The sequence below is a fragment of the Falco rusticolus genome, chromosome 18 (assembly GCF_015220075.1).
Source record: "Falco rusticolus isolate bFalRus1 chromosome 18, bFalRus1.pri, whole genome shotgun sequence".
Taxonomy (NCBI): Eukaryota; Metazoa; Chordata; class Aves; order Falconiformes; family Falconidae; genus Falco; species Falco rusticolus.
Genome location: NC_051204.1, coordinates 2,635,560 through 2,649,241, shown reverse-complemented (window position 1 = coordinate 2,649,241; position 13,682 = coordinate 2,635,560).

Here is a 13,682-nt window from a genome sequence, read left to right as displayed (position 1 = left end):
ATTAGAAATTCATCAGAAAGGACTCTGATAGCACAGTAAAACGGTTATCTCTCGCAGTAAAGTGTGGCCTCTTCACGTCTTGAGCACATATGCATAAATTTCACTAAAGGGTCTGAAGAGTCTCCACACAAACTTGGCCTTCGTGATCCTAAAACCGGTTAGTTTTCAGAATAAATAATAGGTTCGGGGAAAAAAAACACCCACCAGATCTTCTCTTTGCTAACTCTAAAGTGAACACCAGGAAGGCAGAACGCAGGTGCCTAAAGGTGTGCCTGCTGTCTGTGATCCTCACTGTGTGTCTCCAGGAAAAAAGGGAGAATCTTGTAAAAATCTGGTTCTTTCTGCTGCCAGAATATTCATACGACAGCCAAATTTGCTGGCAGATTTTGGAAAAAGAAATGTGCTTCTTTAAAATGGAGGGTGGGGTTGTTCTCTATAAATTAATGTGGGGCGGGGGGGTGGTGTTTCTTTTTTTTTTTTTTTTTAATACCATACCGTCTCCTAAATTCCAATCCTGAATCTAAGGCAACTCTTTCCATTTCACTTAGATGTGATTTCTCATCTTGCAAGTAGTTAAAAATAGAACGATGAATGCAGTTAAAGGCTAGACTGTAGAACCTTGTGCATTCTGAATATTTATTATAATAGAAATATACATATGAATATATATAAATTTATATGAATATAAAATAATTAATTTACAATTATTAATAAAGATGCTTGCCATTAAAGGAAAGGAAAACAACAAATTCATTTTGTTAGGTTTACAGAATGTATAGTTCAAAACATCTTGACAAAAGCAAGCTGTCAGCACAATAATTTGTCTCTCTGTAAAATATGACATGATCGTTCTTCCCATTTCAGTAAGAACAATCTACGGTGCAGACAGCACAGAATAGAACATTTGTCTCACAGTAATTCAAACTACCTGTTTAAGTTAGACAAATGAAAAAAATAGACTCCAGCCCACACATTGTGGCCTGGCACAGAGCAGCATCCGAAGATGAATGCAGCTGATGAGATTAATTTGTCAGGCCCTTACTTATCACCTACAGACTGAGGCTTCGTATATCATGAGCTCATTTCCTGACGCATGCACAACATGCTATTTCAGCTCGGCTCCATCCAAACAGGGCAATTTACTGTGGCCAGAAGGGGCCAGAATTAACACCGTATCACATTATTAAAATGCTCTCCTAGTTAGTTTAGCCATTTGACCCCCGAGTATTAGGTCTACCATGGGCTGCTGCTAAGGGTGGCATGCAAAAGGTCTCTTTCTTTCTGGTCCATCCTGTGCCTGTTGCTTTTTGTCCCTTTGGCATCTTCAGTATGGGAATTTCACAAGCTCTGGCACAGGATTGTCTTTTTTCTCGGCTGTCTGTTTGATCACGTTCCTCCCTTCATGAAATCTTAGCATAATGTATAGCTTGTCTGTAAGGAACGTATTATCCAGTGCTACACCCTCCCTCCTGCATGTCGGGTGACTCCTCACCTGAAAGCAGCTCAGGGAACAGAGCTAGGACACTCAGTGTGGCAAAAGTGACATAGCCCACCATTTGCTTCACTATTTTCCAGCTGAAAGCGAAAGTGTGACCTGAACCATGCTAATGGCTTGAACTTCCTTCAGTAAGTTCCTGGAAGGAAGGTTTGGGCAGACCAGAATGCTCCTGCGTAGTCCGGCACACGTACCTGCCAAACCCAACCAGGGATGCTCCATCCTGCTCCATCCTCCGTCTTCTGCAGCCACAGGGACCTCTGTCTGCAACCACAAATGAACATGAAAATTTCTCCCAATCCACTTTATTGTACAGAGCAGAGAGTTCATTTTATTGTTTTTTTAATCTTAATTAATAACATCTGTGGGACTCTTGTTTATCTGTGCCCCCAAAGACAGAGCAGCACCTCTAATAAGGTGCTCAAATTTTTTGTTTACCCCAGATGGGTTGTGTTTGGCAGTGTGCTGCTCACACTGCTACCGTAGCTATGGTCACCTTCTCGTTTCAGTTCAAATCAATCTTTCCTGTAAAATACTACCAGGAATCAAGGCATTCCCAGAAAGGAAGTTTTTCTGCATGACTAGAAATGAAATCCTGCCTGCTAGCCAGAGCCATTCTTGAGGCACGTGCAGAATGGTAATCTAATTTCAAAGAAAAAGGAGAATTTACATATCCTGAACTACTTCTTAGTATTTAGTTATGTCATATAAACCCAAAATATTCTATTGATGTCATTACCTGGCTGCAGCATTTTCCCACTATCCCAGGGACCCATTTTTGTGCATGTTTTTGCTCCTGAAACATTCTTCCTTGAGGCACATTTCAACTCCAGTAGTAAATGTCTTATCGTGAGCTCAGTAATTGAACTCTCCACAACAATATTAACCGAGGTTGATTATCCACCGGGCTTGCACGCGCACATGTTTTTGTTTTCCATTATATAAATAGCTGCCCAGCCCTGAGAGCAAGATAAGATGCGAGTCTTTGAACTGCAGGAAGGCCAACAGAAGTGACTGACAGCAGCAAACCCGTGAGACTGGTTGAGACAACTTTAATTTATTTGTACAGCATGCATACGGAAGGGTCCTCACCTCCCGTTTTGGTAATGATAAATGACAACATGTCGACAGTTATTAATTAAACTGCCTGGCATAGCAATGTACATGATGATAAGACCAAAGAAATGTGTAGCATTCCTGCTACCCCATCATGAGAATGAGGCCCCTCCGCTGTTCTCTGGCACAGCAGAGATTAGACTAAAGCATCAATATTCCAGTACAAGCTGGCTACCTAGTAACTGCCTGAACACAGGGCCCTAAAAATTGAAATCCTTTCTCATGCGATGTGTAGTAATTAAACTTCAGCATTCTTTCTGCAGGAAATGTTTCTCCCATGTTGTTCCCACAGATTGTGCTACAACAACAATTTTAGCCCCATAACTATTAACCAATTATAAAGGGATTTTCTCAGTCTGCTTTAACTGAGGATCAAAGGCAAAAATTTATTTCTTTTTTTTTCTTGCCAGATATTGTAATTTAGGATACAAAACACCAAGCGTGCACAGGACTCGAGGCTTTGGTCGGTCAGACAGAATGGACTAGGGGCAGGGGAGTAACCCACACCCCATTCCAGCTGCTCTGATTTGACTGACCAATATTCCAGCTGCTTTTCATCCTTAAAAAAAATCCAATTGCAGGGCATTTACACTATGCTACTTCCTTTTCTATGTTTTGTATCTATATCCTTTATGTATGTGCTACTTGGAGCTAATTATGCCTACGTACTGCTCAATTACTAAGAATTTAATATATACCCAATTTCTCGCTGGCTTACTTGCCTAATGAAGCTTTAGTTTTCTTTTGAGTCCCTTTTGCATTTTGCCCTAAGAACAGCCTGCTGAGCTAATTGAGTTAGCTAATAGATCGTGATGATTTTTATCCACATTTGCTACATAAAGCAGTAAATAAACTCAGTGCTGAACATAACAGTTATTAATCATTATTATTTTAGCATGGGTCAGGATATTCTCTTCAAGCTTTATGTTTCAGTGAGTTTAGAACAGTGTACGAAGCGCTGGCAGCGTACCGAAGCAGTCTTAAAATAACATTGGTTATTAATAACGTGGGTATTAATAATCACATGAGTTAAGGGACGGTTTTTGAATTAACCACCAGCACTGGAAGTCCTACAGGGCAGAACTTCCCAGTTTTGTTCCAAAGAGGAGAAACCCAGCCATGACACAAGCAAACTACGTGCTCATTACAGAGCCACAGTATGACAGAATGGTTGAGGTTGGAAGGGATCTCTTGAAACCATCTCGTCCAACCACCTTGCTCAAGGTTGCCCAGGATTGTGTCCCATCAGGTTTGGGATAGCTCGATGGATGGAGAATCTACAGCCCCTCTGGGTAATCTCTTCCAGTGCCTGAGCATCCTCACAGTATTACCAGCTGTGGACTCAAAATGAAGGACAGGGAAAGAGTTTAATATATATCGAGAGTTATATCTCGTAATCAGAGATATCCTGTTGTTGGAGACTGAATTATTTAGATTGTGAAGTGATGTGGCTTAGTCATAGAATCAGCATCCAGAGACACGGGGGTTTGGACCCCTGCCCAGCACAGTCAAGAGGCTTGGAGTGTCTCCCTATAAAATGGCCTTTATCCTCAAAAGTCAAAACCGAAGCGTTGGGATTCTCCGTGCCTGGGCCCGTTGCTTCACGGTAGCGGTGGGAAGGTGTCTAATGGCAGTTGACTTCAGCCTGTTCCTTTGCCAGGCCTTGGGGACTAGTGCTGAGGCCACCCCACCACGCCAAGGCCGCAAGCAGCCCTGACACACTCGGCAAACCCAGCAGAGCAAACGCTGTGACTTTTAGCAGCCCCTGGAAAATACGGTTCCTCGGGTGGTTTGATCTGTCTTGCTCAGCTTTGGCATCTGTGGCCGAAAAGAAATACTCAGAATTGGAAGTTTATACATTTTAAATTACAACATGATTCACTGTAGGTCTCCTTCAAGCTATATGTTGAGTTCAAAATTAACATACTAATTTTCCAAATTAGATCCAAAACATGCTCTTTTCTTTTCTTTTGAAGACCTGATATAGAGCTTCAGGCCTCTCACTAGATCATTATTTTGATGGTGCAGAAAATCTCCATCTTCCTGGGATATTATTTAAACTTATTTCATGTTCGAAAGTCTGTTGCCAGCCATTTACTCATTTGTAAGGCCCGAGGTTCCCACGAAGAGTAAGTTATGTGAGGAAAGAATATTTTGAAATCGTGTCATCAGTCACTTTGATTATGCAAAGGGTAAAGATTCAGAGTTAAGAACATCAGAGATGATGCAAAATTAAAAGGATCGAGGCCTGTTTTGAAGGCTTGGTAGCGGGGCACAACCGTTCCTCACCATCACGCTCCGATGGTGAAGAAGGATGGAGAAGCCAATGGCTTCTCCCAGGGACCTGGGCGGCCGCGCTGACATCCTGGTCGGTTTTGAAAGTGACTCCAACAGCTTCTTTTCTACAATTTGTGTGCGTTTCCATGTAACAGAATTGCAACATGGTGTTTGCTACAAAGACTCCTTTCTAGCATTTGCAAATACTGTGAAAGTCCACACGCGTGTGCGCCTCCGTCTGTACATACACATGAATGAAATGAAAACACTTCAATGTTTTCAATCAGTTTTTGCCTTAAGGACCGGAACTTTGATGTCTTTTTGCTTCATCGAAACATTAAAGGGAATCTGGGCCACGACGCTTAGCAATAGCTCAGAGGCGATGATGGCGGTGCAGCACCCACGTGCCACAGGTGGGTGAGCAGGGATGCTTGGTCGTTCTCCTGCTTTGTCTTCCCTACTTGTGCACCTCGTGCGTCCTGAAATCAGGGAATGGTTTTCCAAATGAACTTCGGCAGAGGTGTAGGCTTGACTTTTCCGCAAACATATAGCAGATAGGAAGGAAACCACATGTAGCTCTGCAGGCTGGGGGCAGCTGCCAGGGAACACAGGAGGAGCCGTTAGGGTGGAAGCCTTGGCTGCTGCCCTGAGCTTTGTGTCTGAGCAATTTCAAAAAACCAGCAGTGAGCCAGCACCTCCAGACACGCATTTCCAATAGGAAAAACACAGTGGCTGACCGAGGAGGCTTGGAATCAGTTGAAAACTAAAATGAGATCAACAGAGGACAATGCAATAAAACCGCTGTTGTGATATAGAGAAAAAAATGAGAAGGTGACAGCTAAATAATCACTTCCCCTAGGGCAGCAGCCTTTCCAAAGTCACTGAGGCACTTACACAAATGAAGATGGTCTTTTAGAAATACACACACAGCTTAATCATTTTCACAGTTGTTCAAAACACTTTCCAGTATTCTTCAGTGGAAAAAAAAAAAAAAAAGAAAAAAAAAGCGCGCTATAAAAAAAGCAAACATTCTGCTGTGTAATTAAATAGCAAGCAAAAATTTTGTGTTCTCAGAAAAAAAAAAAAGTAGCTGCCAACTACGTCTTCTTCCAGTGACAGTCTCCTGACTCAACTCACTCTGCAATTAAATCTTGCGAAGCTCTCGAGCTGGTGGCAGCACAAAACTCCCTCTTGAAGGGCACCGAGTGCCTTTCAGTATGTAAGGCTTTGTTTTTTCTAAGTGCCAGAATGTTGAACCTGTTTTTCTTTTGTTATTTTATTCCATTATTATTTTATATTTATACCATACAGTCCTGACTGCCTTTGCCGGGCTGGGATTTTTCAGTCCCGTATCTGAAGAGTTTGCAGCCTGAAAGGTTTTACAACACACCTGCTGACTATATTTTACCATGTTTTGCATTTAATATAATTTATCTGCAGCGGAGGGACTGCTTTACACATCTGCTATTTGTAACAGATGAGTCCTATGACCTCCACGGCTACAACTACTTTAAACGTCCCAGCTGGGTTTAGACCTTTCAAATTTATCTACCTGACTAGAATTAAATATAACTTTAAACAAGGGCAACATATTGATGTGTGTGACAGCATGAAAAAGAATACATACTAATACAGTAGTGTGGGTCTTTTTTTGGTTTTTTTTGTCAGTAAGGGTAAATCCCACTGCTGTTATTTGGTATTTAAAATACATTTATTTATTCAATGCACTCCTGTAAAGGCAATACCAGGTTGTTCAACTTCTCAACCAAAGCATGCCCACGTGCTTTTACTTCTGTTCTTTAGAAACAGTCAAATGAATGAGGCCAGCAAATTCAAATTTTTTTTCCCTTTTTTCTTTTTTTCCCCAGTTAGAAAGCGTAGATCCCTTTTATGGTTGTTGATACACCTTTTAATATTCTCGCATTCTCTGTGATGCTTAACTGTGGGCAAGAGAGCATGCTGTCATTTTCTTCCTGCAATTAAATATGCCAAAAAATGTCAGACAATGTCTATGCTTTTTTTTCCAGCAGAAAATTAAAATGTAAAATACTGAACATTTTAAAGGAAGAGAGTTATATTTGTTAATATATATAAAATAAAATATATTTTTTAATATAATAAGAAAAGAAGACTAAAGAAACATCTTAGCTGGTACCTGTGTAGAGTTTAATATCACATCCGAGTAAAAATATTTTAAAATAACACTGCTACATGCTGATTTACTACAAAGGATGTCTGGGTTGTTGTTTTTTTTAAGGGAGTCACGGACTTGGTCTTGTCCTCAACTGTTTGCAAAAAATGTGATTGAAATTAAGTCAAAGTAGAGAGCTCGGCTTAAACCAACTGACAAGTTAGTTCTTGTTTATTCATATTCTGGGAGGTGATCAAGCTTAAGCATTAAACGCAGATATTCTCACCTGCTACGTCTGTCAGGATTACTTTTGAGAGATTAAACCTTACCAAGGATTCTCAGGTTTGGCTCCCAAGGGATGTAACTCGTGCCTACGTATGGAGCCAGGCTGACACAGGCGATGCTGGATCCTGCAAACCAGCACTAATCCTGCACCCACTGCACTGGTCCTGCCGCATCCATACATCCCGCAAACTGCACGGAAGGCCGCGCTCTCAACTGGAAAGAACAGAGCGTGAATCAAAAGGGTGTGATTTTTTTTCACAACAGAAGACTTGGAAGAACATTGACTTGAAAATGTGCTTCTCCCCCATATTTCTGCTCTGGAAGGGGGGTACAGCGTAAGCTAGTGCAGGGGGCAGGTTCCTCACTGGCATCTGTGGAACAATGGTCCAGAGAGTTCCTCCCTGATGACGCATTTTGCAAAACTTTGTAATTTTCCTTGGGAACGTGTAGTAAATATATTTGAGATTAGTATTTCTTTTTATATCAAAGTAATCAGAAGAAAGCTTTTTCAAGCTTTTTAAATTTGCAGACACCTGGAAATTTCCAGTGGACACGTACTCTCCCATGCAGTGAACATGTTTGTTATAGGGTCATTCTTATCAGCCAGTGTCCAGATCCCCCTCCCCCCTTAGAAGTAATTCCCAGGGGCCCAGTTGACAGCCAATGATTCAAAAAAGTCTCTGGTTTTTATATTTTTTTTCTTCCATTTAAGTAAATGTTAACTTTTTTTTTTTGGTTAAGTGAATGATAACTCATTTTTAATTGTCAGGTGTTGCAGACATGAGGAATCCTTCCATCATTACCACTAAATATGTTTCTTTCTGCTGGTTAATATGGCTTTATTTCAGCCTTTCTTAAGTAGAAAGATCTTTTTTTAAACTGCATAAATGTAATCCGGGTGGCTGTCCTTTAAATACTGTCTTAGGATCCAGATGTCAAAAATCAGTACAGCTCTGCCGATACCCATATTGGTTGCAGTTTTCTCTTGGACATTATTTTCTTCCTGATTATGTTTGGGGTCGTTTTTTTTTGTTTTGTTTTTAAATAAAGGAAAGTTTCCTGGGCCAGCTTCTCATCAGACTCGTGTGTGGGGTCCCACCAAACAGCCAGTTCCAAATATGATTTTAGTAAACCTGCCCTTGCTCCAAAGACCACCCATAAACTCTCTTTAATAAGTTAATGGGTTTTATGCGAATATCCCTAGGTACGTGTCATTTCCAGTGCTCTTGGGCCTTATAGTTGCCTTCTAAATAGCAGGACACTCTCTATATTAAAAGTTGTATTTTTCTGCAAACAGCAAAATTACACTCATTGGGTGTAACATCTGTACAGAACATGTATGTCAAAACCATAGCGGTTTATTTGAGTAAATATAGGGTGATGGCACTGCTGACCGAGAGATTTATGCATTTGAGAGCTGTGTAGCTTAAAAGTAAACGGAGTGTACACAGAGTTTACTGCTCACGGGCAGACTGTTCAGACTCTGCTACAAGTCTGATGGTCACTTTGAGGTTCTAAGCACCCCAAAATAATGAAAAACTAGCTAAAAACTTTTAAATTCTACCCAGATAGCACTTCCAACTAGAAGAAAGGGACATGTGTGAGGGCATGATGCTGAAATTCTGAAATTGTGCCAGTTTTCCCAGTAAGGATATACCCTCTTCCCTAATTCCTGGCTCTGAACATTTGCATTTATTAACATTTTGCACCAAAGTACTGCTGCTCTGCTCTTGGCACGAGTGCAAGTCCAAAGAATAATCCTTATGACCGATCATTAGCGCTTGATGCCATATTAGAGATGTTAATGACAAAACTAATTCTAGAAAGATGTGTCTTTTTAAGTGACTGGGCCTATTTTTGGCTCCTAGGAGGACCCTGGATGCCTCTGATTTGAAGATTAATTTGTTCAGAAGCTCATATTAATTGATAAGCATGCATTTTCTCAGTTCATTGGCCATCTGTGCAATTATTTGTCTTCTCCTTGCCTTTGTTAATGATTTTCTGATAGCACTACTGCTGCCTCTAGACACACAGAAAATCATCCTGAGTGAAGCTTTTGGTCCTGAGCACCACCCTTAATCTGAAGAATAATTTTAGAAGAAAACTATCACTTTTAAAACTAACTTCTCCAGCTAATTTGACTAGAAAAAAACAAGGCCCTGCAAATAGCAAACCCCTCCAAATGGGAGAGTAATTACCTTAAATTAAGCCTTATTTCTGGTTATAAAAAAAAACTAACCCCAAACCAACAACCACCCAATTGTAAAAGCATGTTGTGCAAACTGGAAGCATTAGAGTTAAATACTGGCCATTTTAGAGCAAAAGGGAAGGAAATAGTTGGGAGGAAGGAAGAAAGAAGAGATTAGAGAATCCGACAGATGTAAATAGTCTCAGAGGAGCCACTGTGTCCCAAGGCCTCTCCTAAGGGGAGTTTTTACACCAAAGAATCTGGTCACCTGAATGAAGAATGACATCACTTATTTATTTAGCCAGAGCTGGGCTGTTTTCTTAAGACATTGAAATAACCTCATGCCACAAGCATTAAATTTTTGGCAAAGTGATAAAAAAAATATAAAAATTAGGGGCTTGATAACCACAAAATAAATACACTTTTATTCCTTGGTTTAGAGAATATATTTAAATTGCCTGGAAAGTCATGCACAAGAAAGCTTGAGCCTGCAGGTTAACGCTGTGAGCAGCCTGGGGTGGGAGTCTCAGCAGGGACACGCATGACTTTGGACTTGTAACTAAGTCAAGGAGTGGGGGCTGTTCCCCTCAGAGGTGAAAACAATGGTGTTTAACATGTTTAATATGTTTAACATGAAATGATGTTCATTAACATCTCTTAACATGGCATCAAAACCCAAGCCCAGACCAAACTTCCACATTTTGGTGCTGTACACATTCATAAGAGAGGGACTATTTCAATATTTTAAAATTTCAATAATTTGAAATTCTAAACCCTCATGGCAAAGTGTCCCAAGGGGTCAATAAATAGTAAAAAGAGTGATTGACATCACACCCCACCTCACCTGGGATGGCTAAAATGGGTGTTCACGGCATCAGTGTGAACCAGTAAGCCCTTGGGAGCACCAGGAGAAGCAGGGCTGGGATGGATTATGCCTCAATACTGAAATCTTCAAAGTGACACCAAGCTGAACAGTGGGGCTGATACTCCAGAGGAGCTGGATGCCACCCCAAGGGGCTAGTGAAACAGAGCAAAGTCTTCAAAAGATCAGTCAGGATGAGTCTGGTACAGTGCTCTGGGTGATGCTCTGTGTTGAGAAAGGAATGTACTCGGAATAGTTAGAGAAGGTTCCACTGACAACGTTAAAGGAATGGACTCTGAATTATTAGAAAAGATAAGGTGGGCACCTGAAGGAGATAAGGAGACCATGAGTCAGGAGATAGCCGAACAAAGAAAGTTGAAAGGTTTACTCCACCTAGATCCCATCTACTATGAAGAGAACAATTAGGTGTCAAAATCAAATTACTATTTATGTAATGATGCTGTAACCTCTCACAAAAACTGTATAAACGACCTGACATTTCACTGAAAACTTTGGAGCTAGCTTGCCCGGTGCAAATCAGCTAGCTCCCTAATGTTGCACAAAATAAATACCTTCGCTTGCTTAAAGACAAAATTCATCTCAGATGCCCTTTCGGCATCACTGGAGAGGCCAGGGGTAAGCCTCTGTGAACTTCACAAAGCTCAACAAAGCCAAGTGCAACGTCCTGTGTCACAGCACCATCCAAACCAGCCAGCTGCAGCAAGGCTCTCCCCATCCCATCCCAGGGAACTTCCATAAGCAGTTCCCACACCTTGCCCCAGCACAGCCACCCACCCCCCCACGAGGTTTCACAAGATCTACTGTCCGGGCTGTTCCTCCCTCCTCTCCAGGCCAGCCCACCTGCAGCCCTCTCCTTGTCTCTCCTCCATCCAGGGAGCTCTCCCTTCTCCCTCTGTTTCTTCCAGTACTCCTCTCCATCCAGTGCTCCCCTTCCATCCCCCTTAGAGCTATTTATCTACTTAGCAGGAACCAGCCACAGCTGCACATCAGCCACATCAGCCACCCCCCACCCCAAGCCAGCCCACAGCTGCACATTATCAGTGTTAATTAACCTGCCCTCATTCCTCTACAATTCCTCTACACCCCTACACCTGGGTCAAGGCGATTCCAGCAGTAGCGGCTGAGCAGGGGGATCGGCAAGGGGAAGACTGGGGGGTATTAGTGGATGGAAAAGTGGACATCAGCAGGCAATGTGCTCTCCATCCCAGAAATCCCGACCCTGTGCCGGGGGCTGCGTCCCAAGCAGTGTGGCCAGCAGGTCGAGGGGGGATCCTGCCCCTCTGTGAGCCCCCCTGGAGCACAGCCTCCAGTGCAGGAAAGACGTGGAGCTCCTCGAGGGGGTCCAGAGGAGGCCACAAAGATGATGGGGAGACAGTCTGAGGGAGCTGGGGTTCAGCCTGGAGAAGGCAAGGCTCCAGGGAGACCTGACAGCTGCCTCCCTTGTAGGGCCTATGGGAAAGATGGGGGGGGGCTTCTCCACCAGGGAGCCTATGGTAGGGTGAGGGGCAACGGTTTTAAACTGAGGGTAGATTCGATCTGATATCAGGAAGAAATTCTTTACTGCGAGGGTGCTGAGGCACTGGAACAGGTTGCCCAGAGCAGCTGTGGATGCCCCATCCCTGGTAGCACCCATTTCAGCCATCCATCATGCAGCAGAGGCGAGATAAAGCTTTGAAGATCATCTTTGTGTTCCTTAATACTTTTATTTTTATTTATTTATGTATTTATTTTATTATTTTTAAATATATTATTAAATATAAATTAAATGTATTTATTATTATTATATATATATTATAAATAAAAATATTTATTTACAAGAATGCACAGGGCTTGTGCTGATAGGTTTTCCCTTTGCTCAGGTTTTACTGATGAAGTGTATTATCCTCTCTTCACAGTAATAACTTGTCCTCCTAAAATTATGTGAAATAAAACCAGTAGAGAGCTTTTAGGAGTGAAAGAAATAGCTAGGTCGTGACACAGTGGCAAGAGTGGTTAACGGAGGCAGAAGAATCAGCACTGCTTCCTTCCCTTTGGGCATCGTTTATTCTGCTTCACTGCGAATAAAATTCATTTTGGTATCAGAAAGGACAGAAAAGCACCACATTCTCATCCAATTAAAAGACAGGGCATCGTGAGCCTTGTGCAGGAAACACTGCAGCTTGACACCACAAGTCTCCAACCTTTGGTGTAAAACATTCGGTGTCAAAACTGCTCCTACAGCTCCGGGAACTGGAGATAAACCTCCATTCCATGGTGCAAAACCAGAAAAAAAAACAGAAAAAAAAAAAAAAGTGTGCAGAATTGCCCTTTGATGGCTCTGAGGCTGCAAGGGGAGCAGTTGCACGGTTGTGTTGAAGCGGAGTTAACATCGGCCGCCTTTGTTGCAAGTTCTGCAACTTGTACTGGTTTTTATTCCAGCTACAAGGGGTTTTTTAAAGGTGGACCTCCAGCCCCTGCCTGTCACCGGGGGGGTTTAGTTTATCCAGACCTCAGGTTACAGCTGCACAGCATGTTCAACCCCAACTCAAGCGACATATAAATATGTCCTATTTTAATTTAAGACTTTGGAGCCTGTTTACTATAGAAAAGTTGTTCCCTGCGCCCATATACTGCACTAATTTGAGTGAAACAAGCTAATTATAAGCTGATGTCATATGGCTAAAAAAATACCTGTTTATTTCTTCCGTATTTCACAACGCTGACTTTCTCAACCACATTTGCAGAACACATGCATAATGTGTTTTCTGGACCTCGGGCCTCGCTGGATAAATGCTCTTGATTGTGCAATTTGTAATTAAAAAGTTGAACCTCGTGCAAAATCTTTGGGACCTGGTGCATACCACTGTGCAGTTTGTGCTGCCTGTAAGTTTCTCTTTCACTGAATAAACAGCAAAACTGTGGTTTTGCCAGAAAAAAAGGAATAAAGTAGGCACACCGCCTATTTATTTTAAGTCAGTATGTTGCAGAGAATGTGGCATGGTTTGTTGTCTACCCAACTGGGAAATAAAAATGGGGGAGAAATGAATGTTCAGAGGTGATATGGAGGAAAAAAGGGACTCGATTGTTTTTTGGGACAGCATCCAGTCCGACAGTTGCTCACTTGCTGGGCTCCAGCTAAGTAAGGGTAAATTCAGTGAGCTGTTACTACTCGTAGTTTGGTAGCACCTCAGTTGCATACCACCGCACTGTTGTATTGCAAAAATTACAGTGCGGAAAAATTCAGTCTTGCCTGAAGTTGCTCCGTTTTGTTTTCTCTGTGTACAGTATCAAGCTTTTTTTTTTTTTTTTTTTTTTGGGGGGGGTGTGG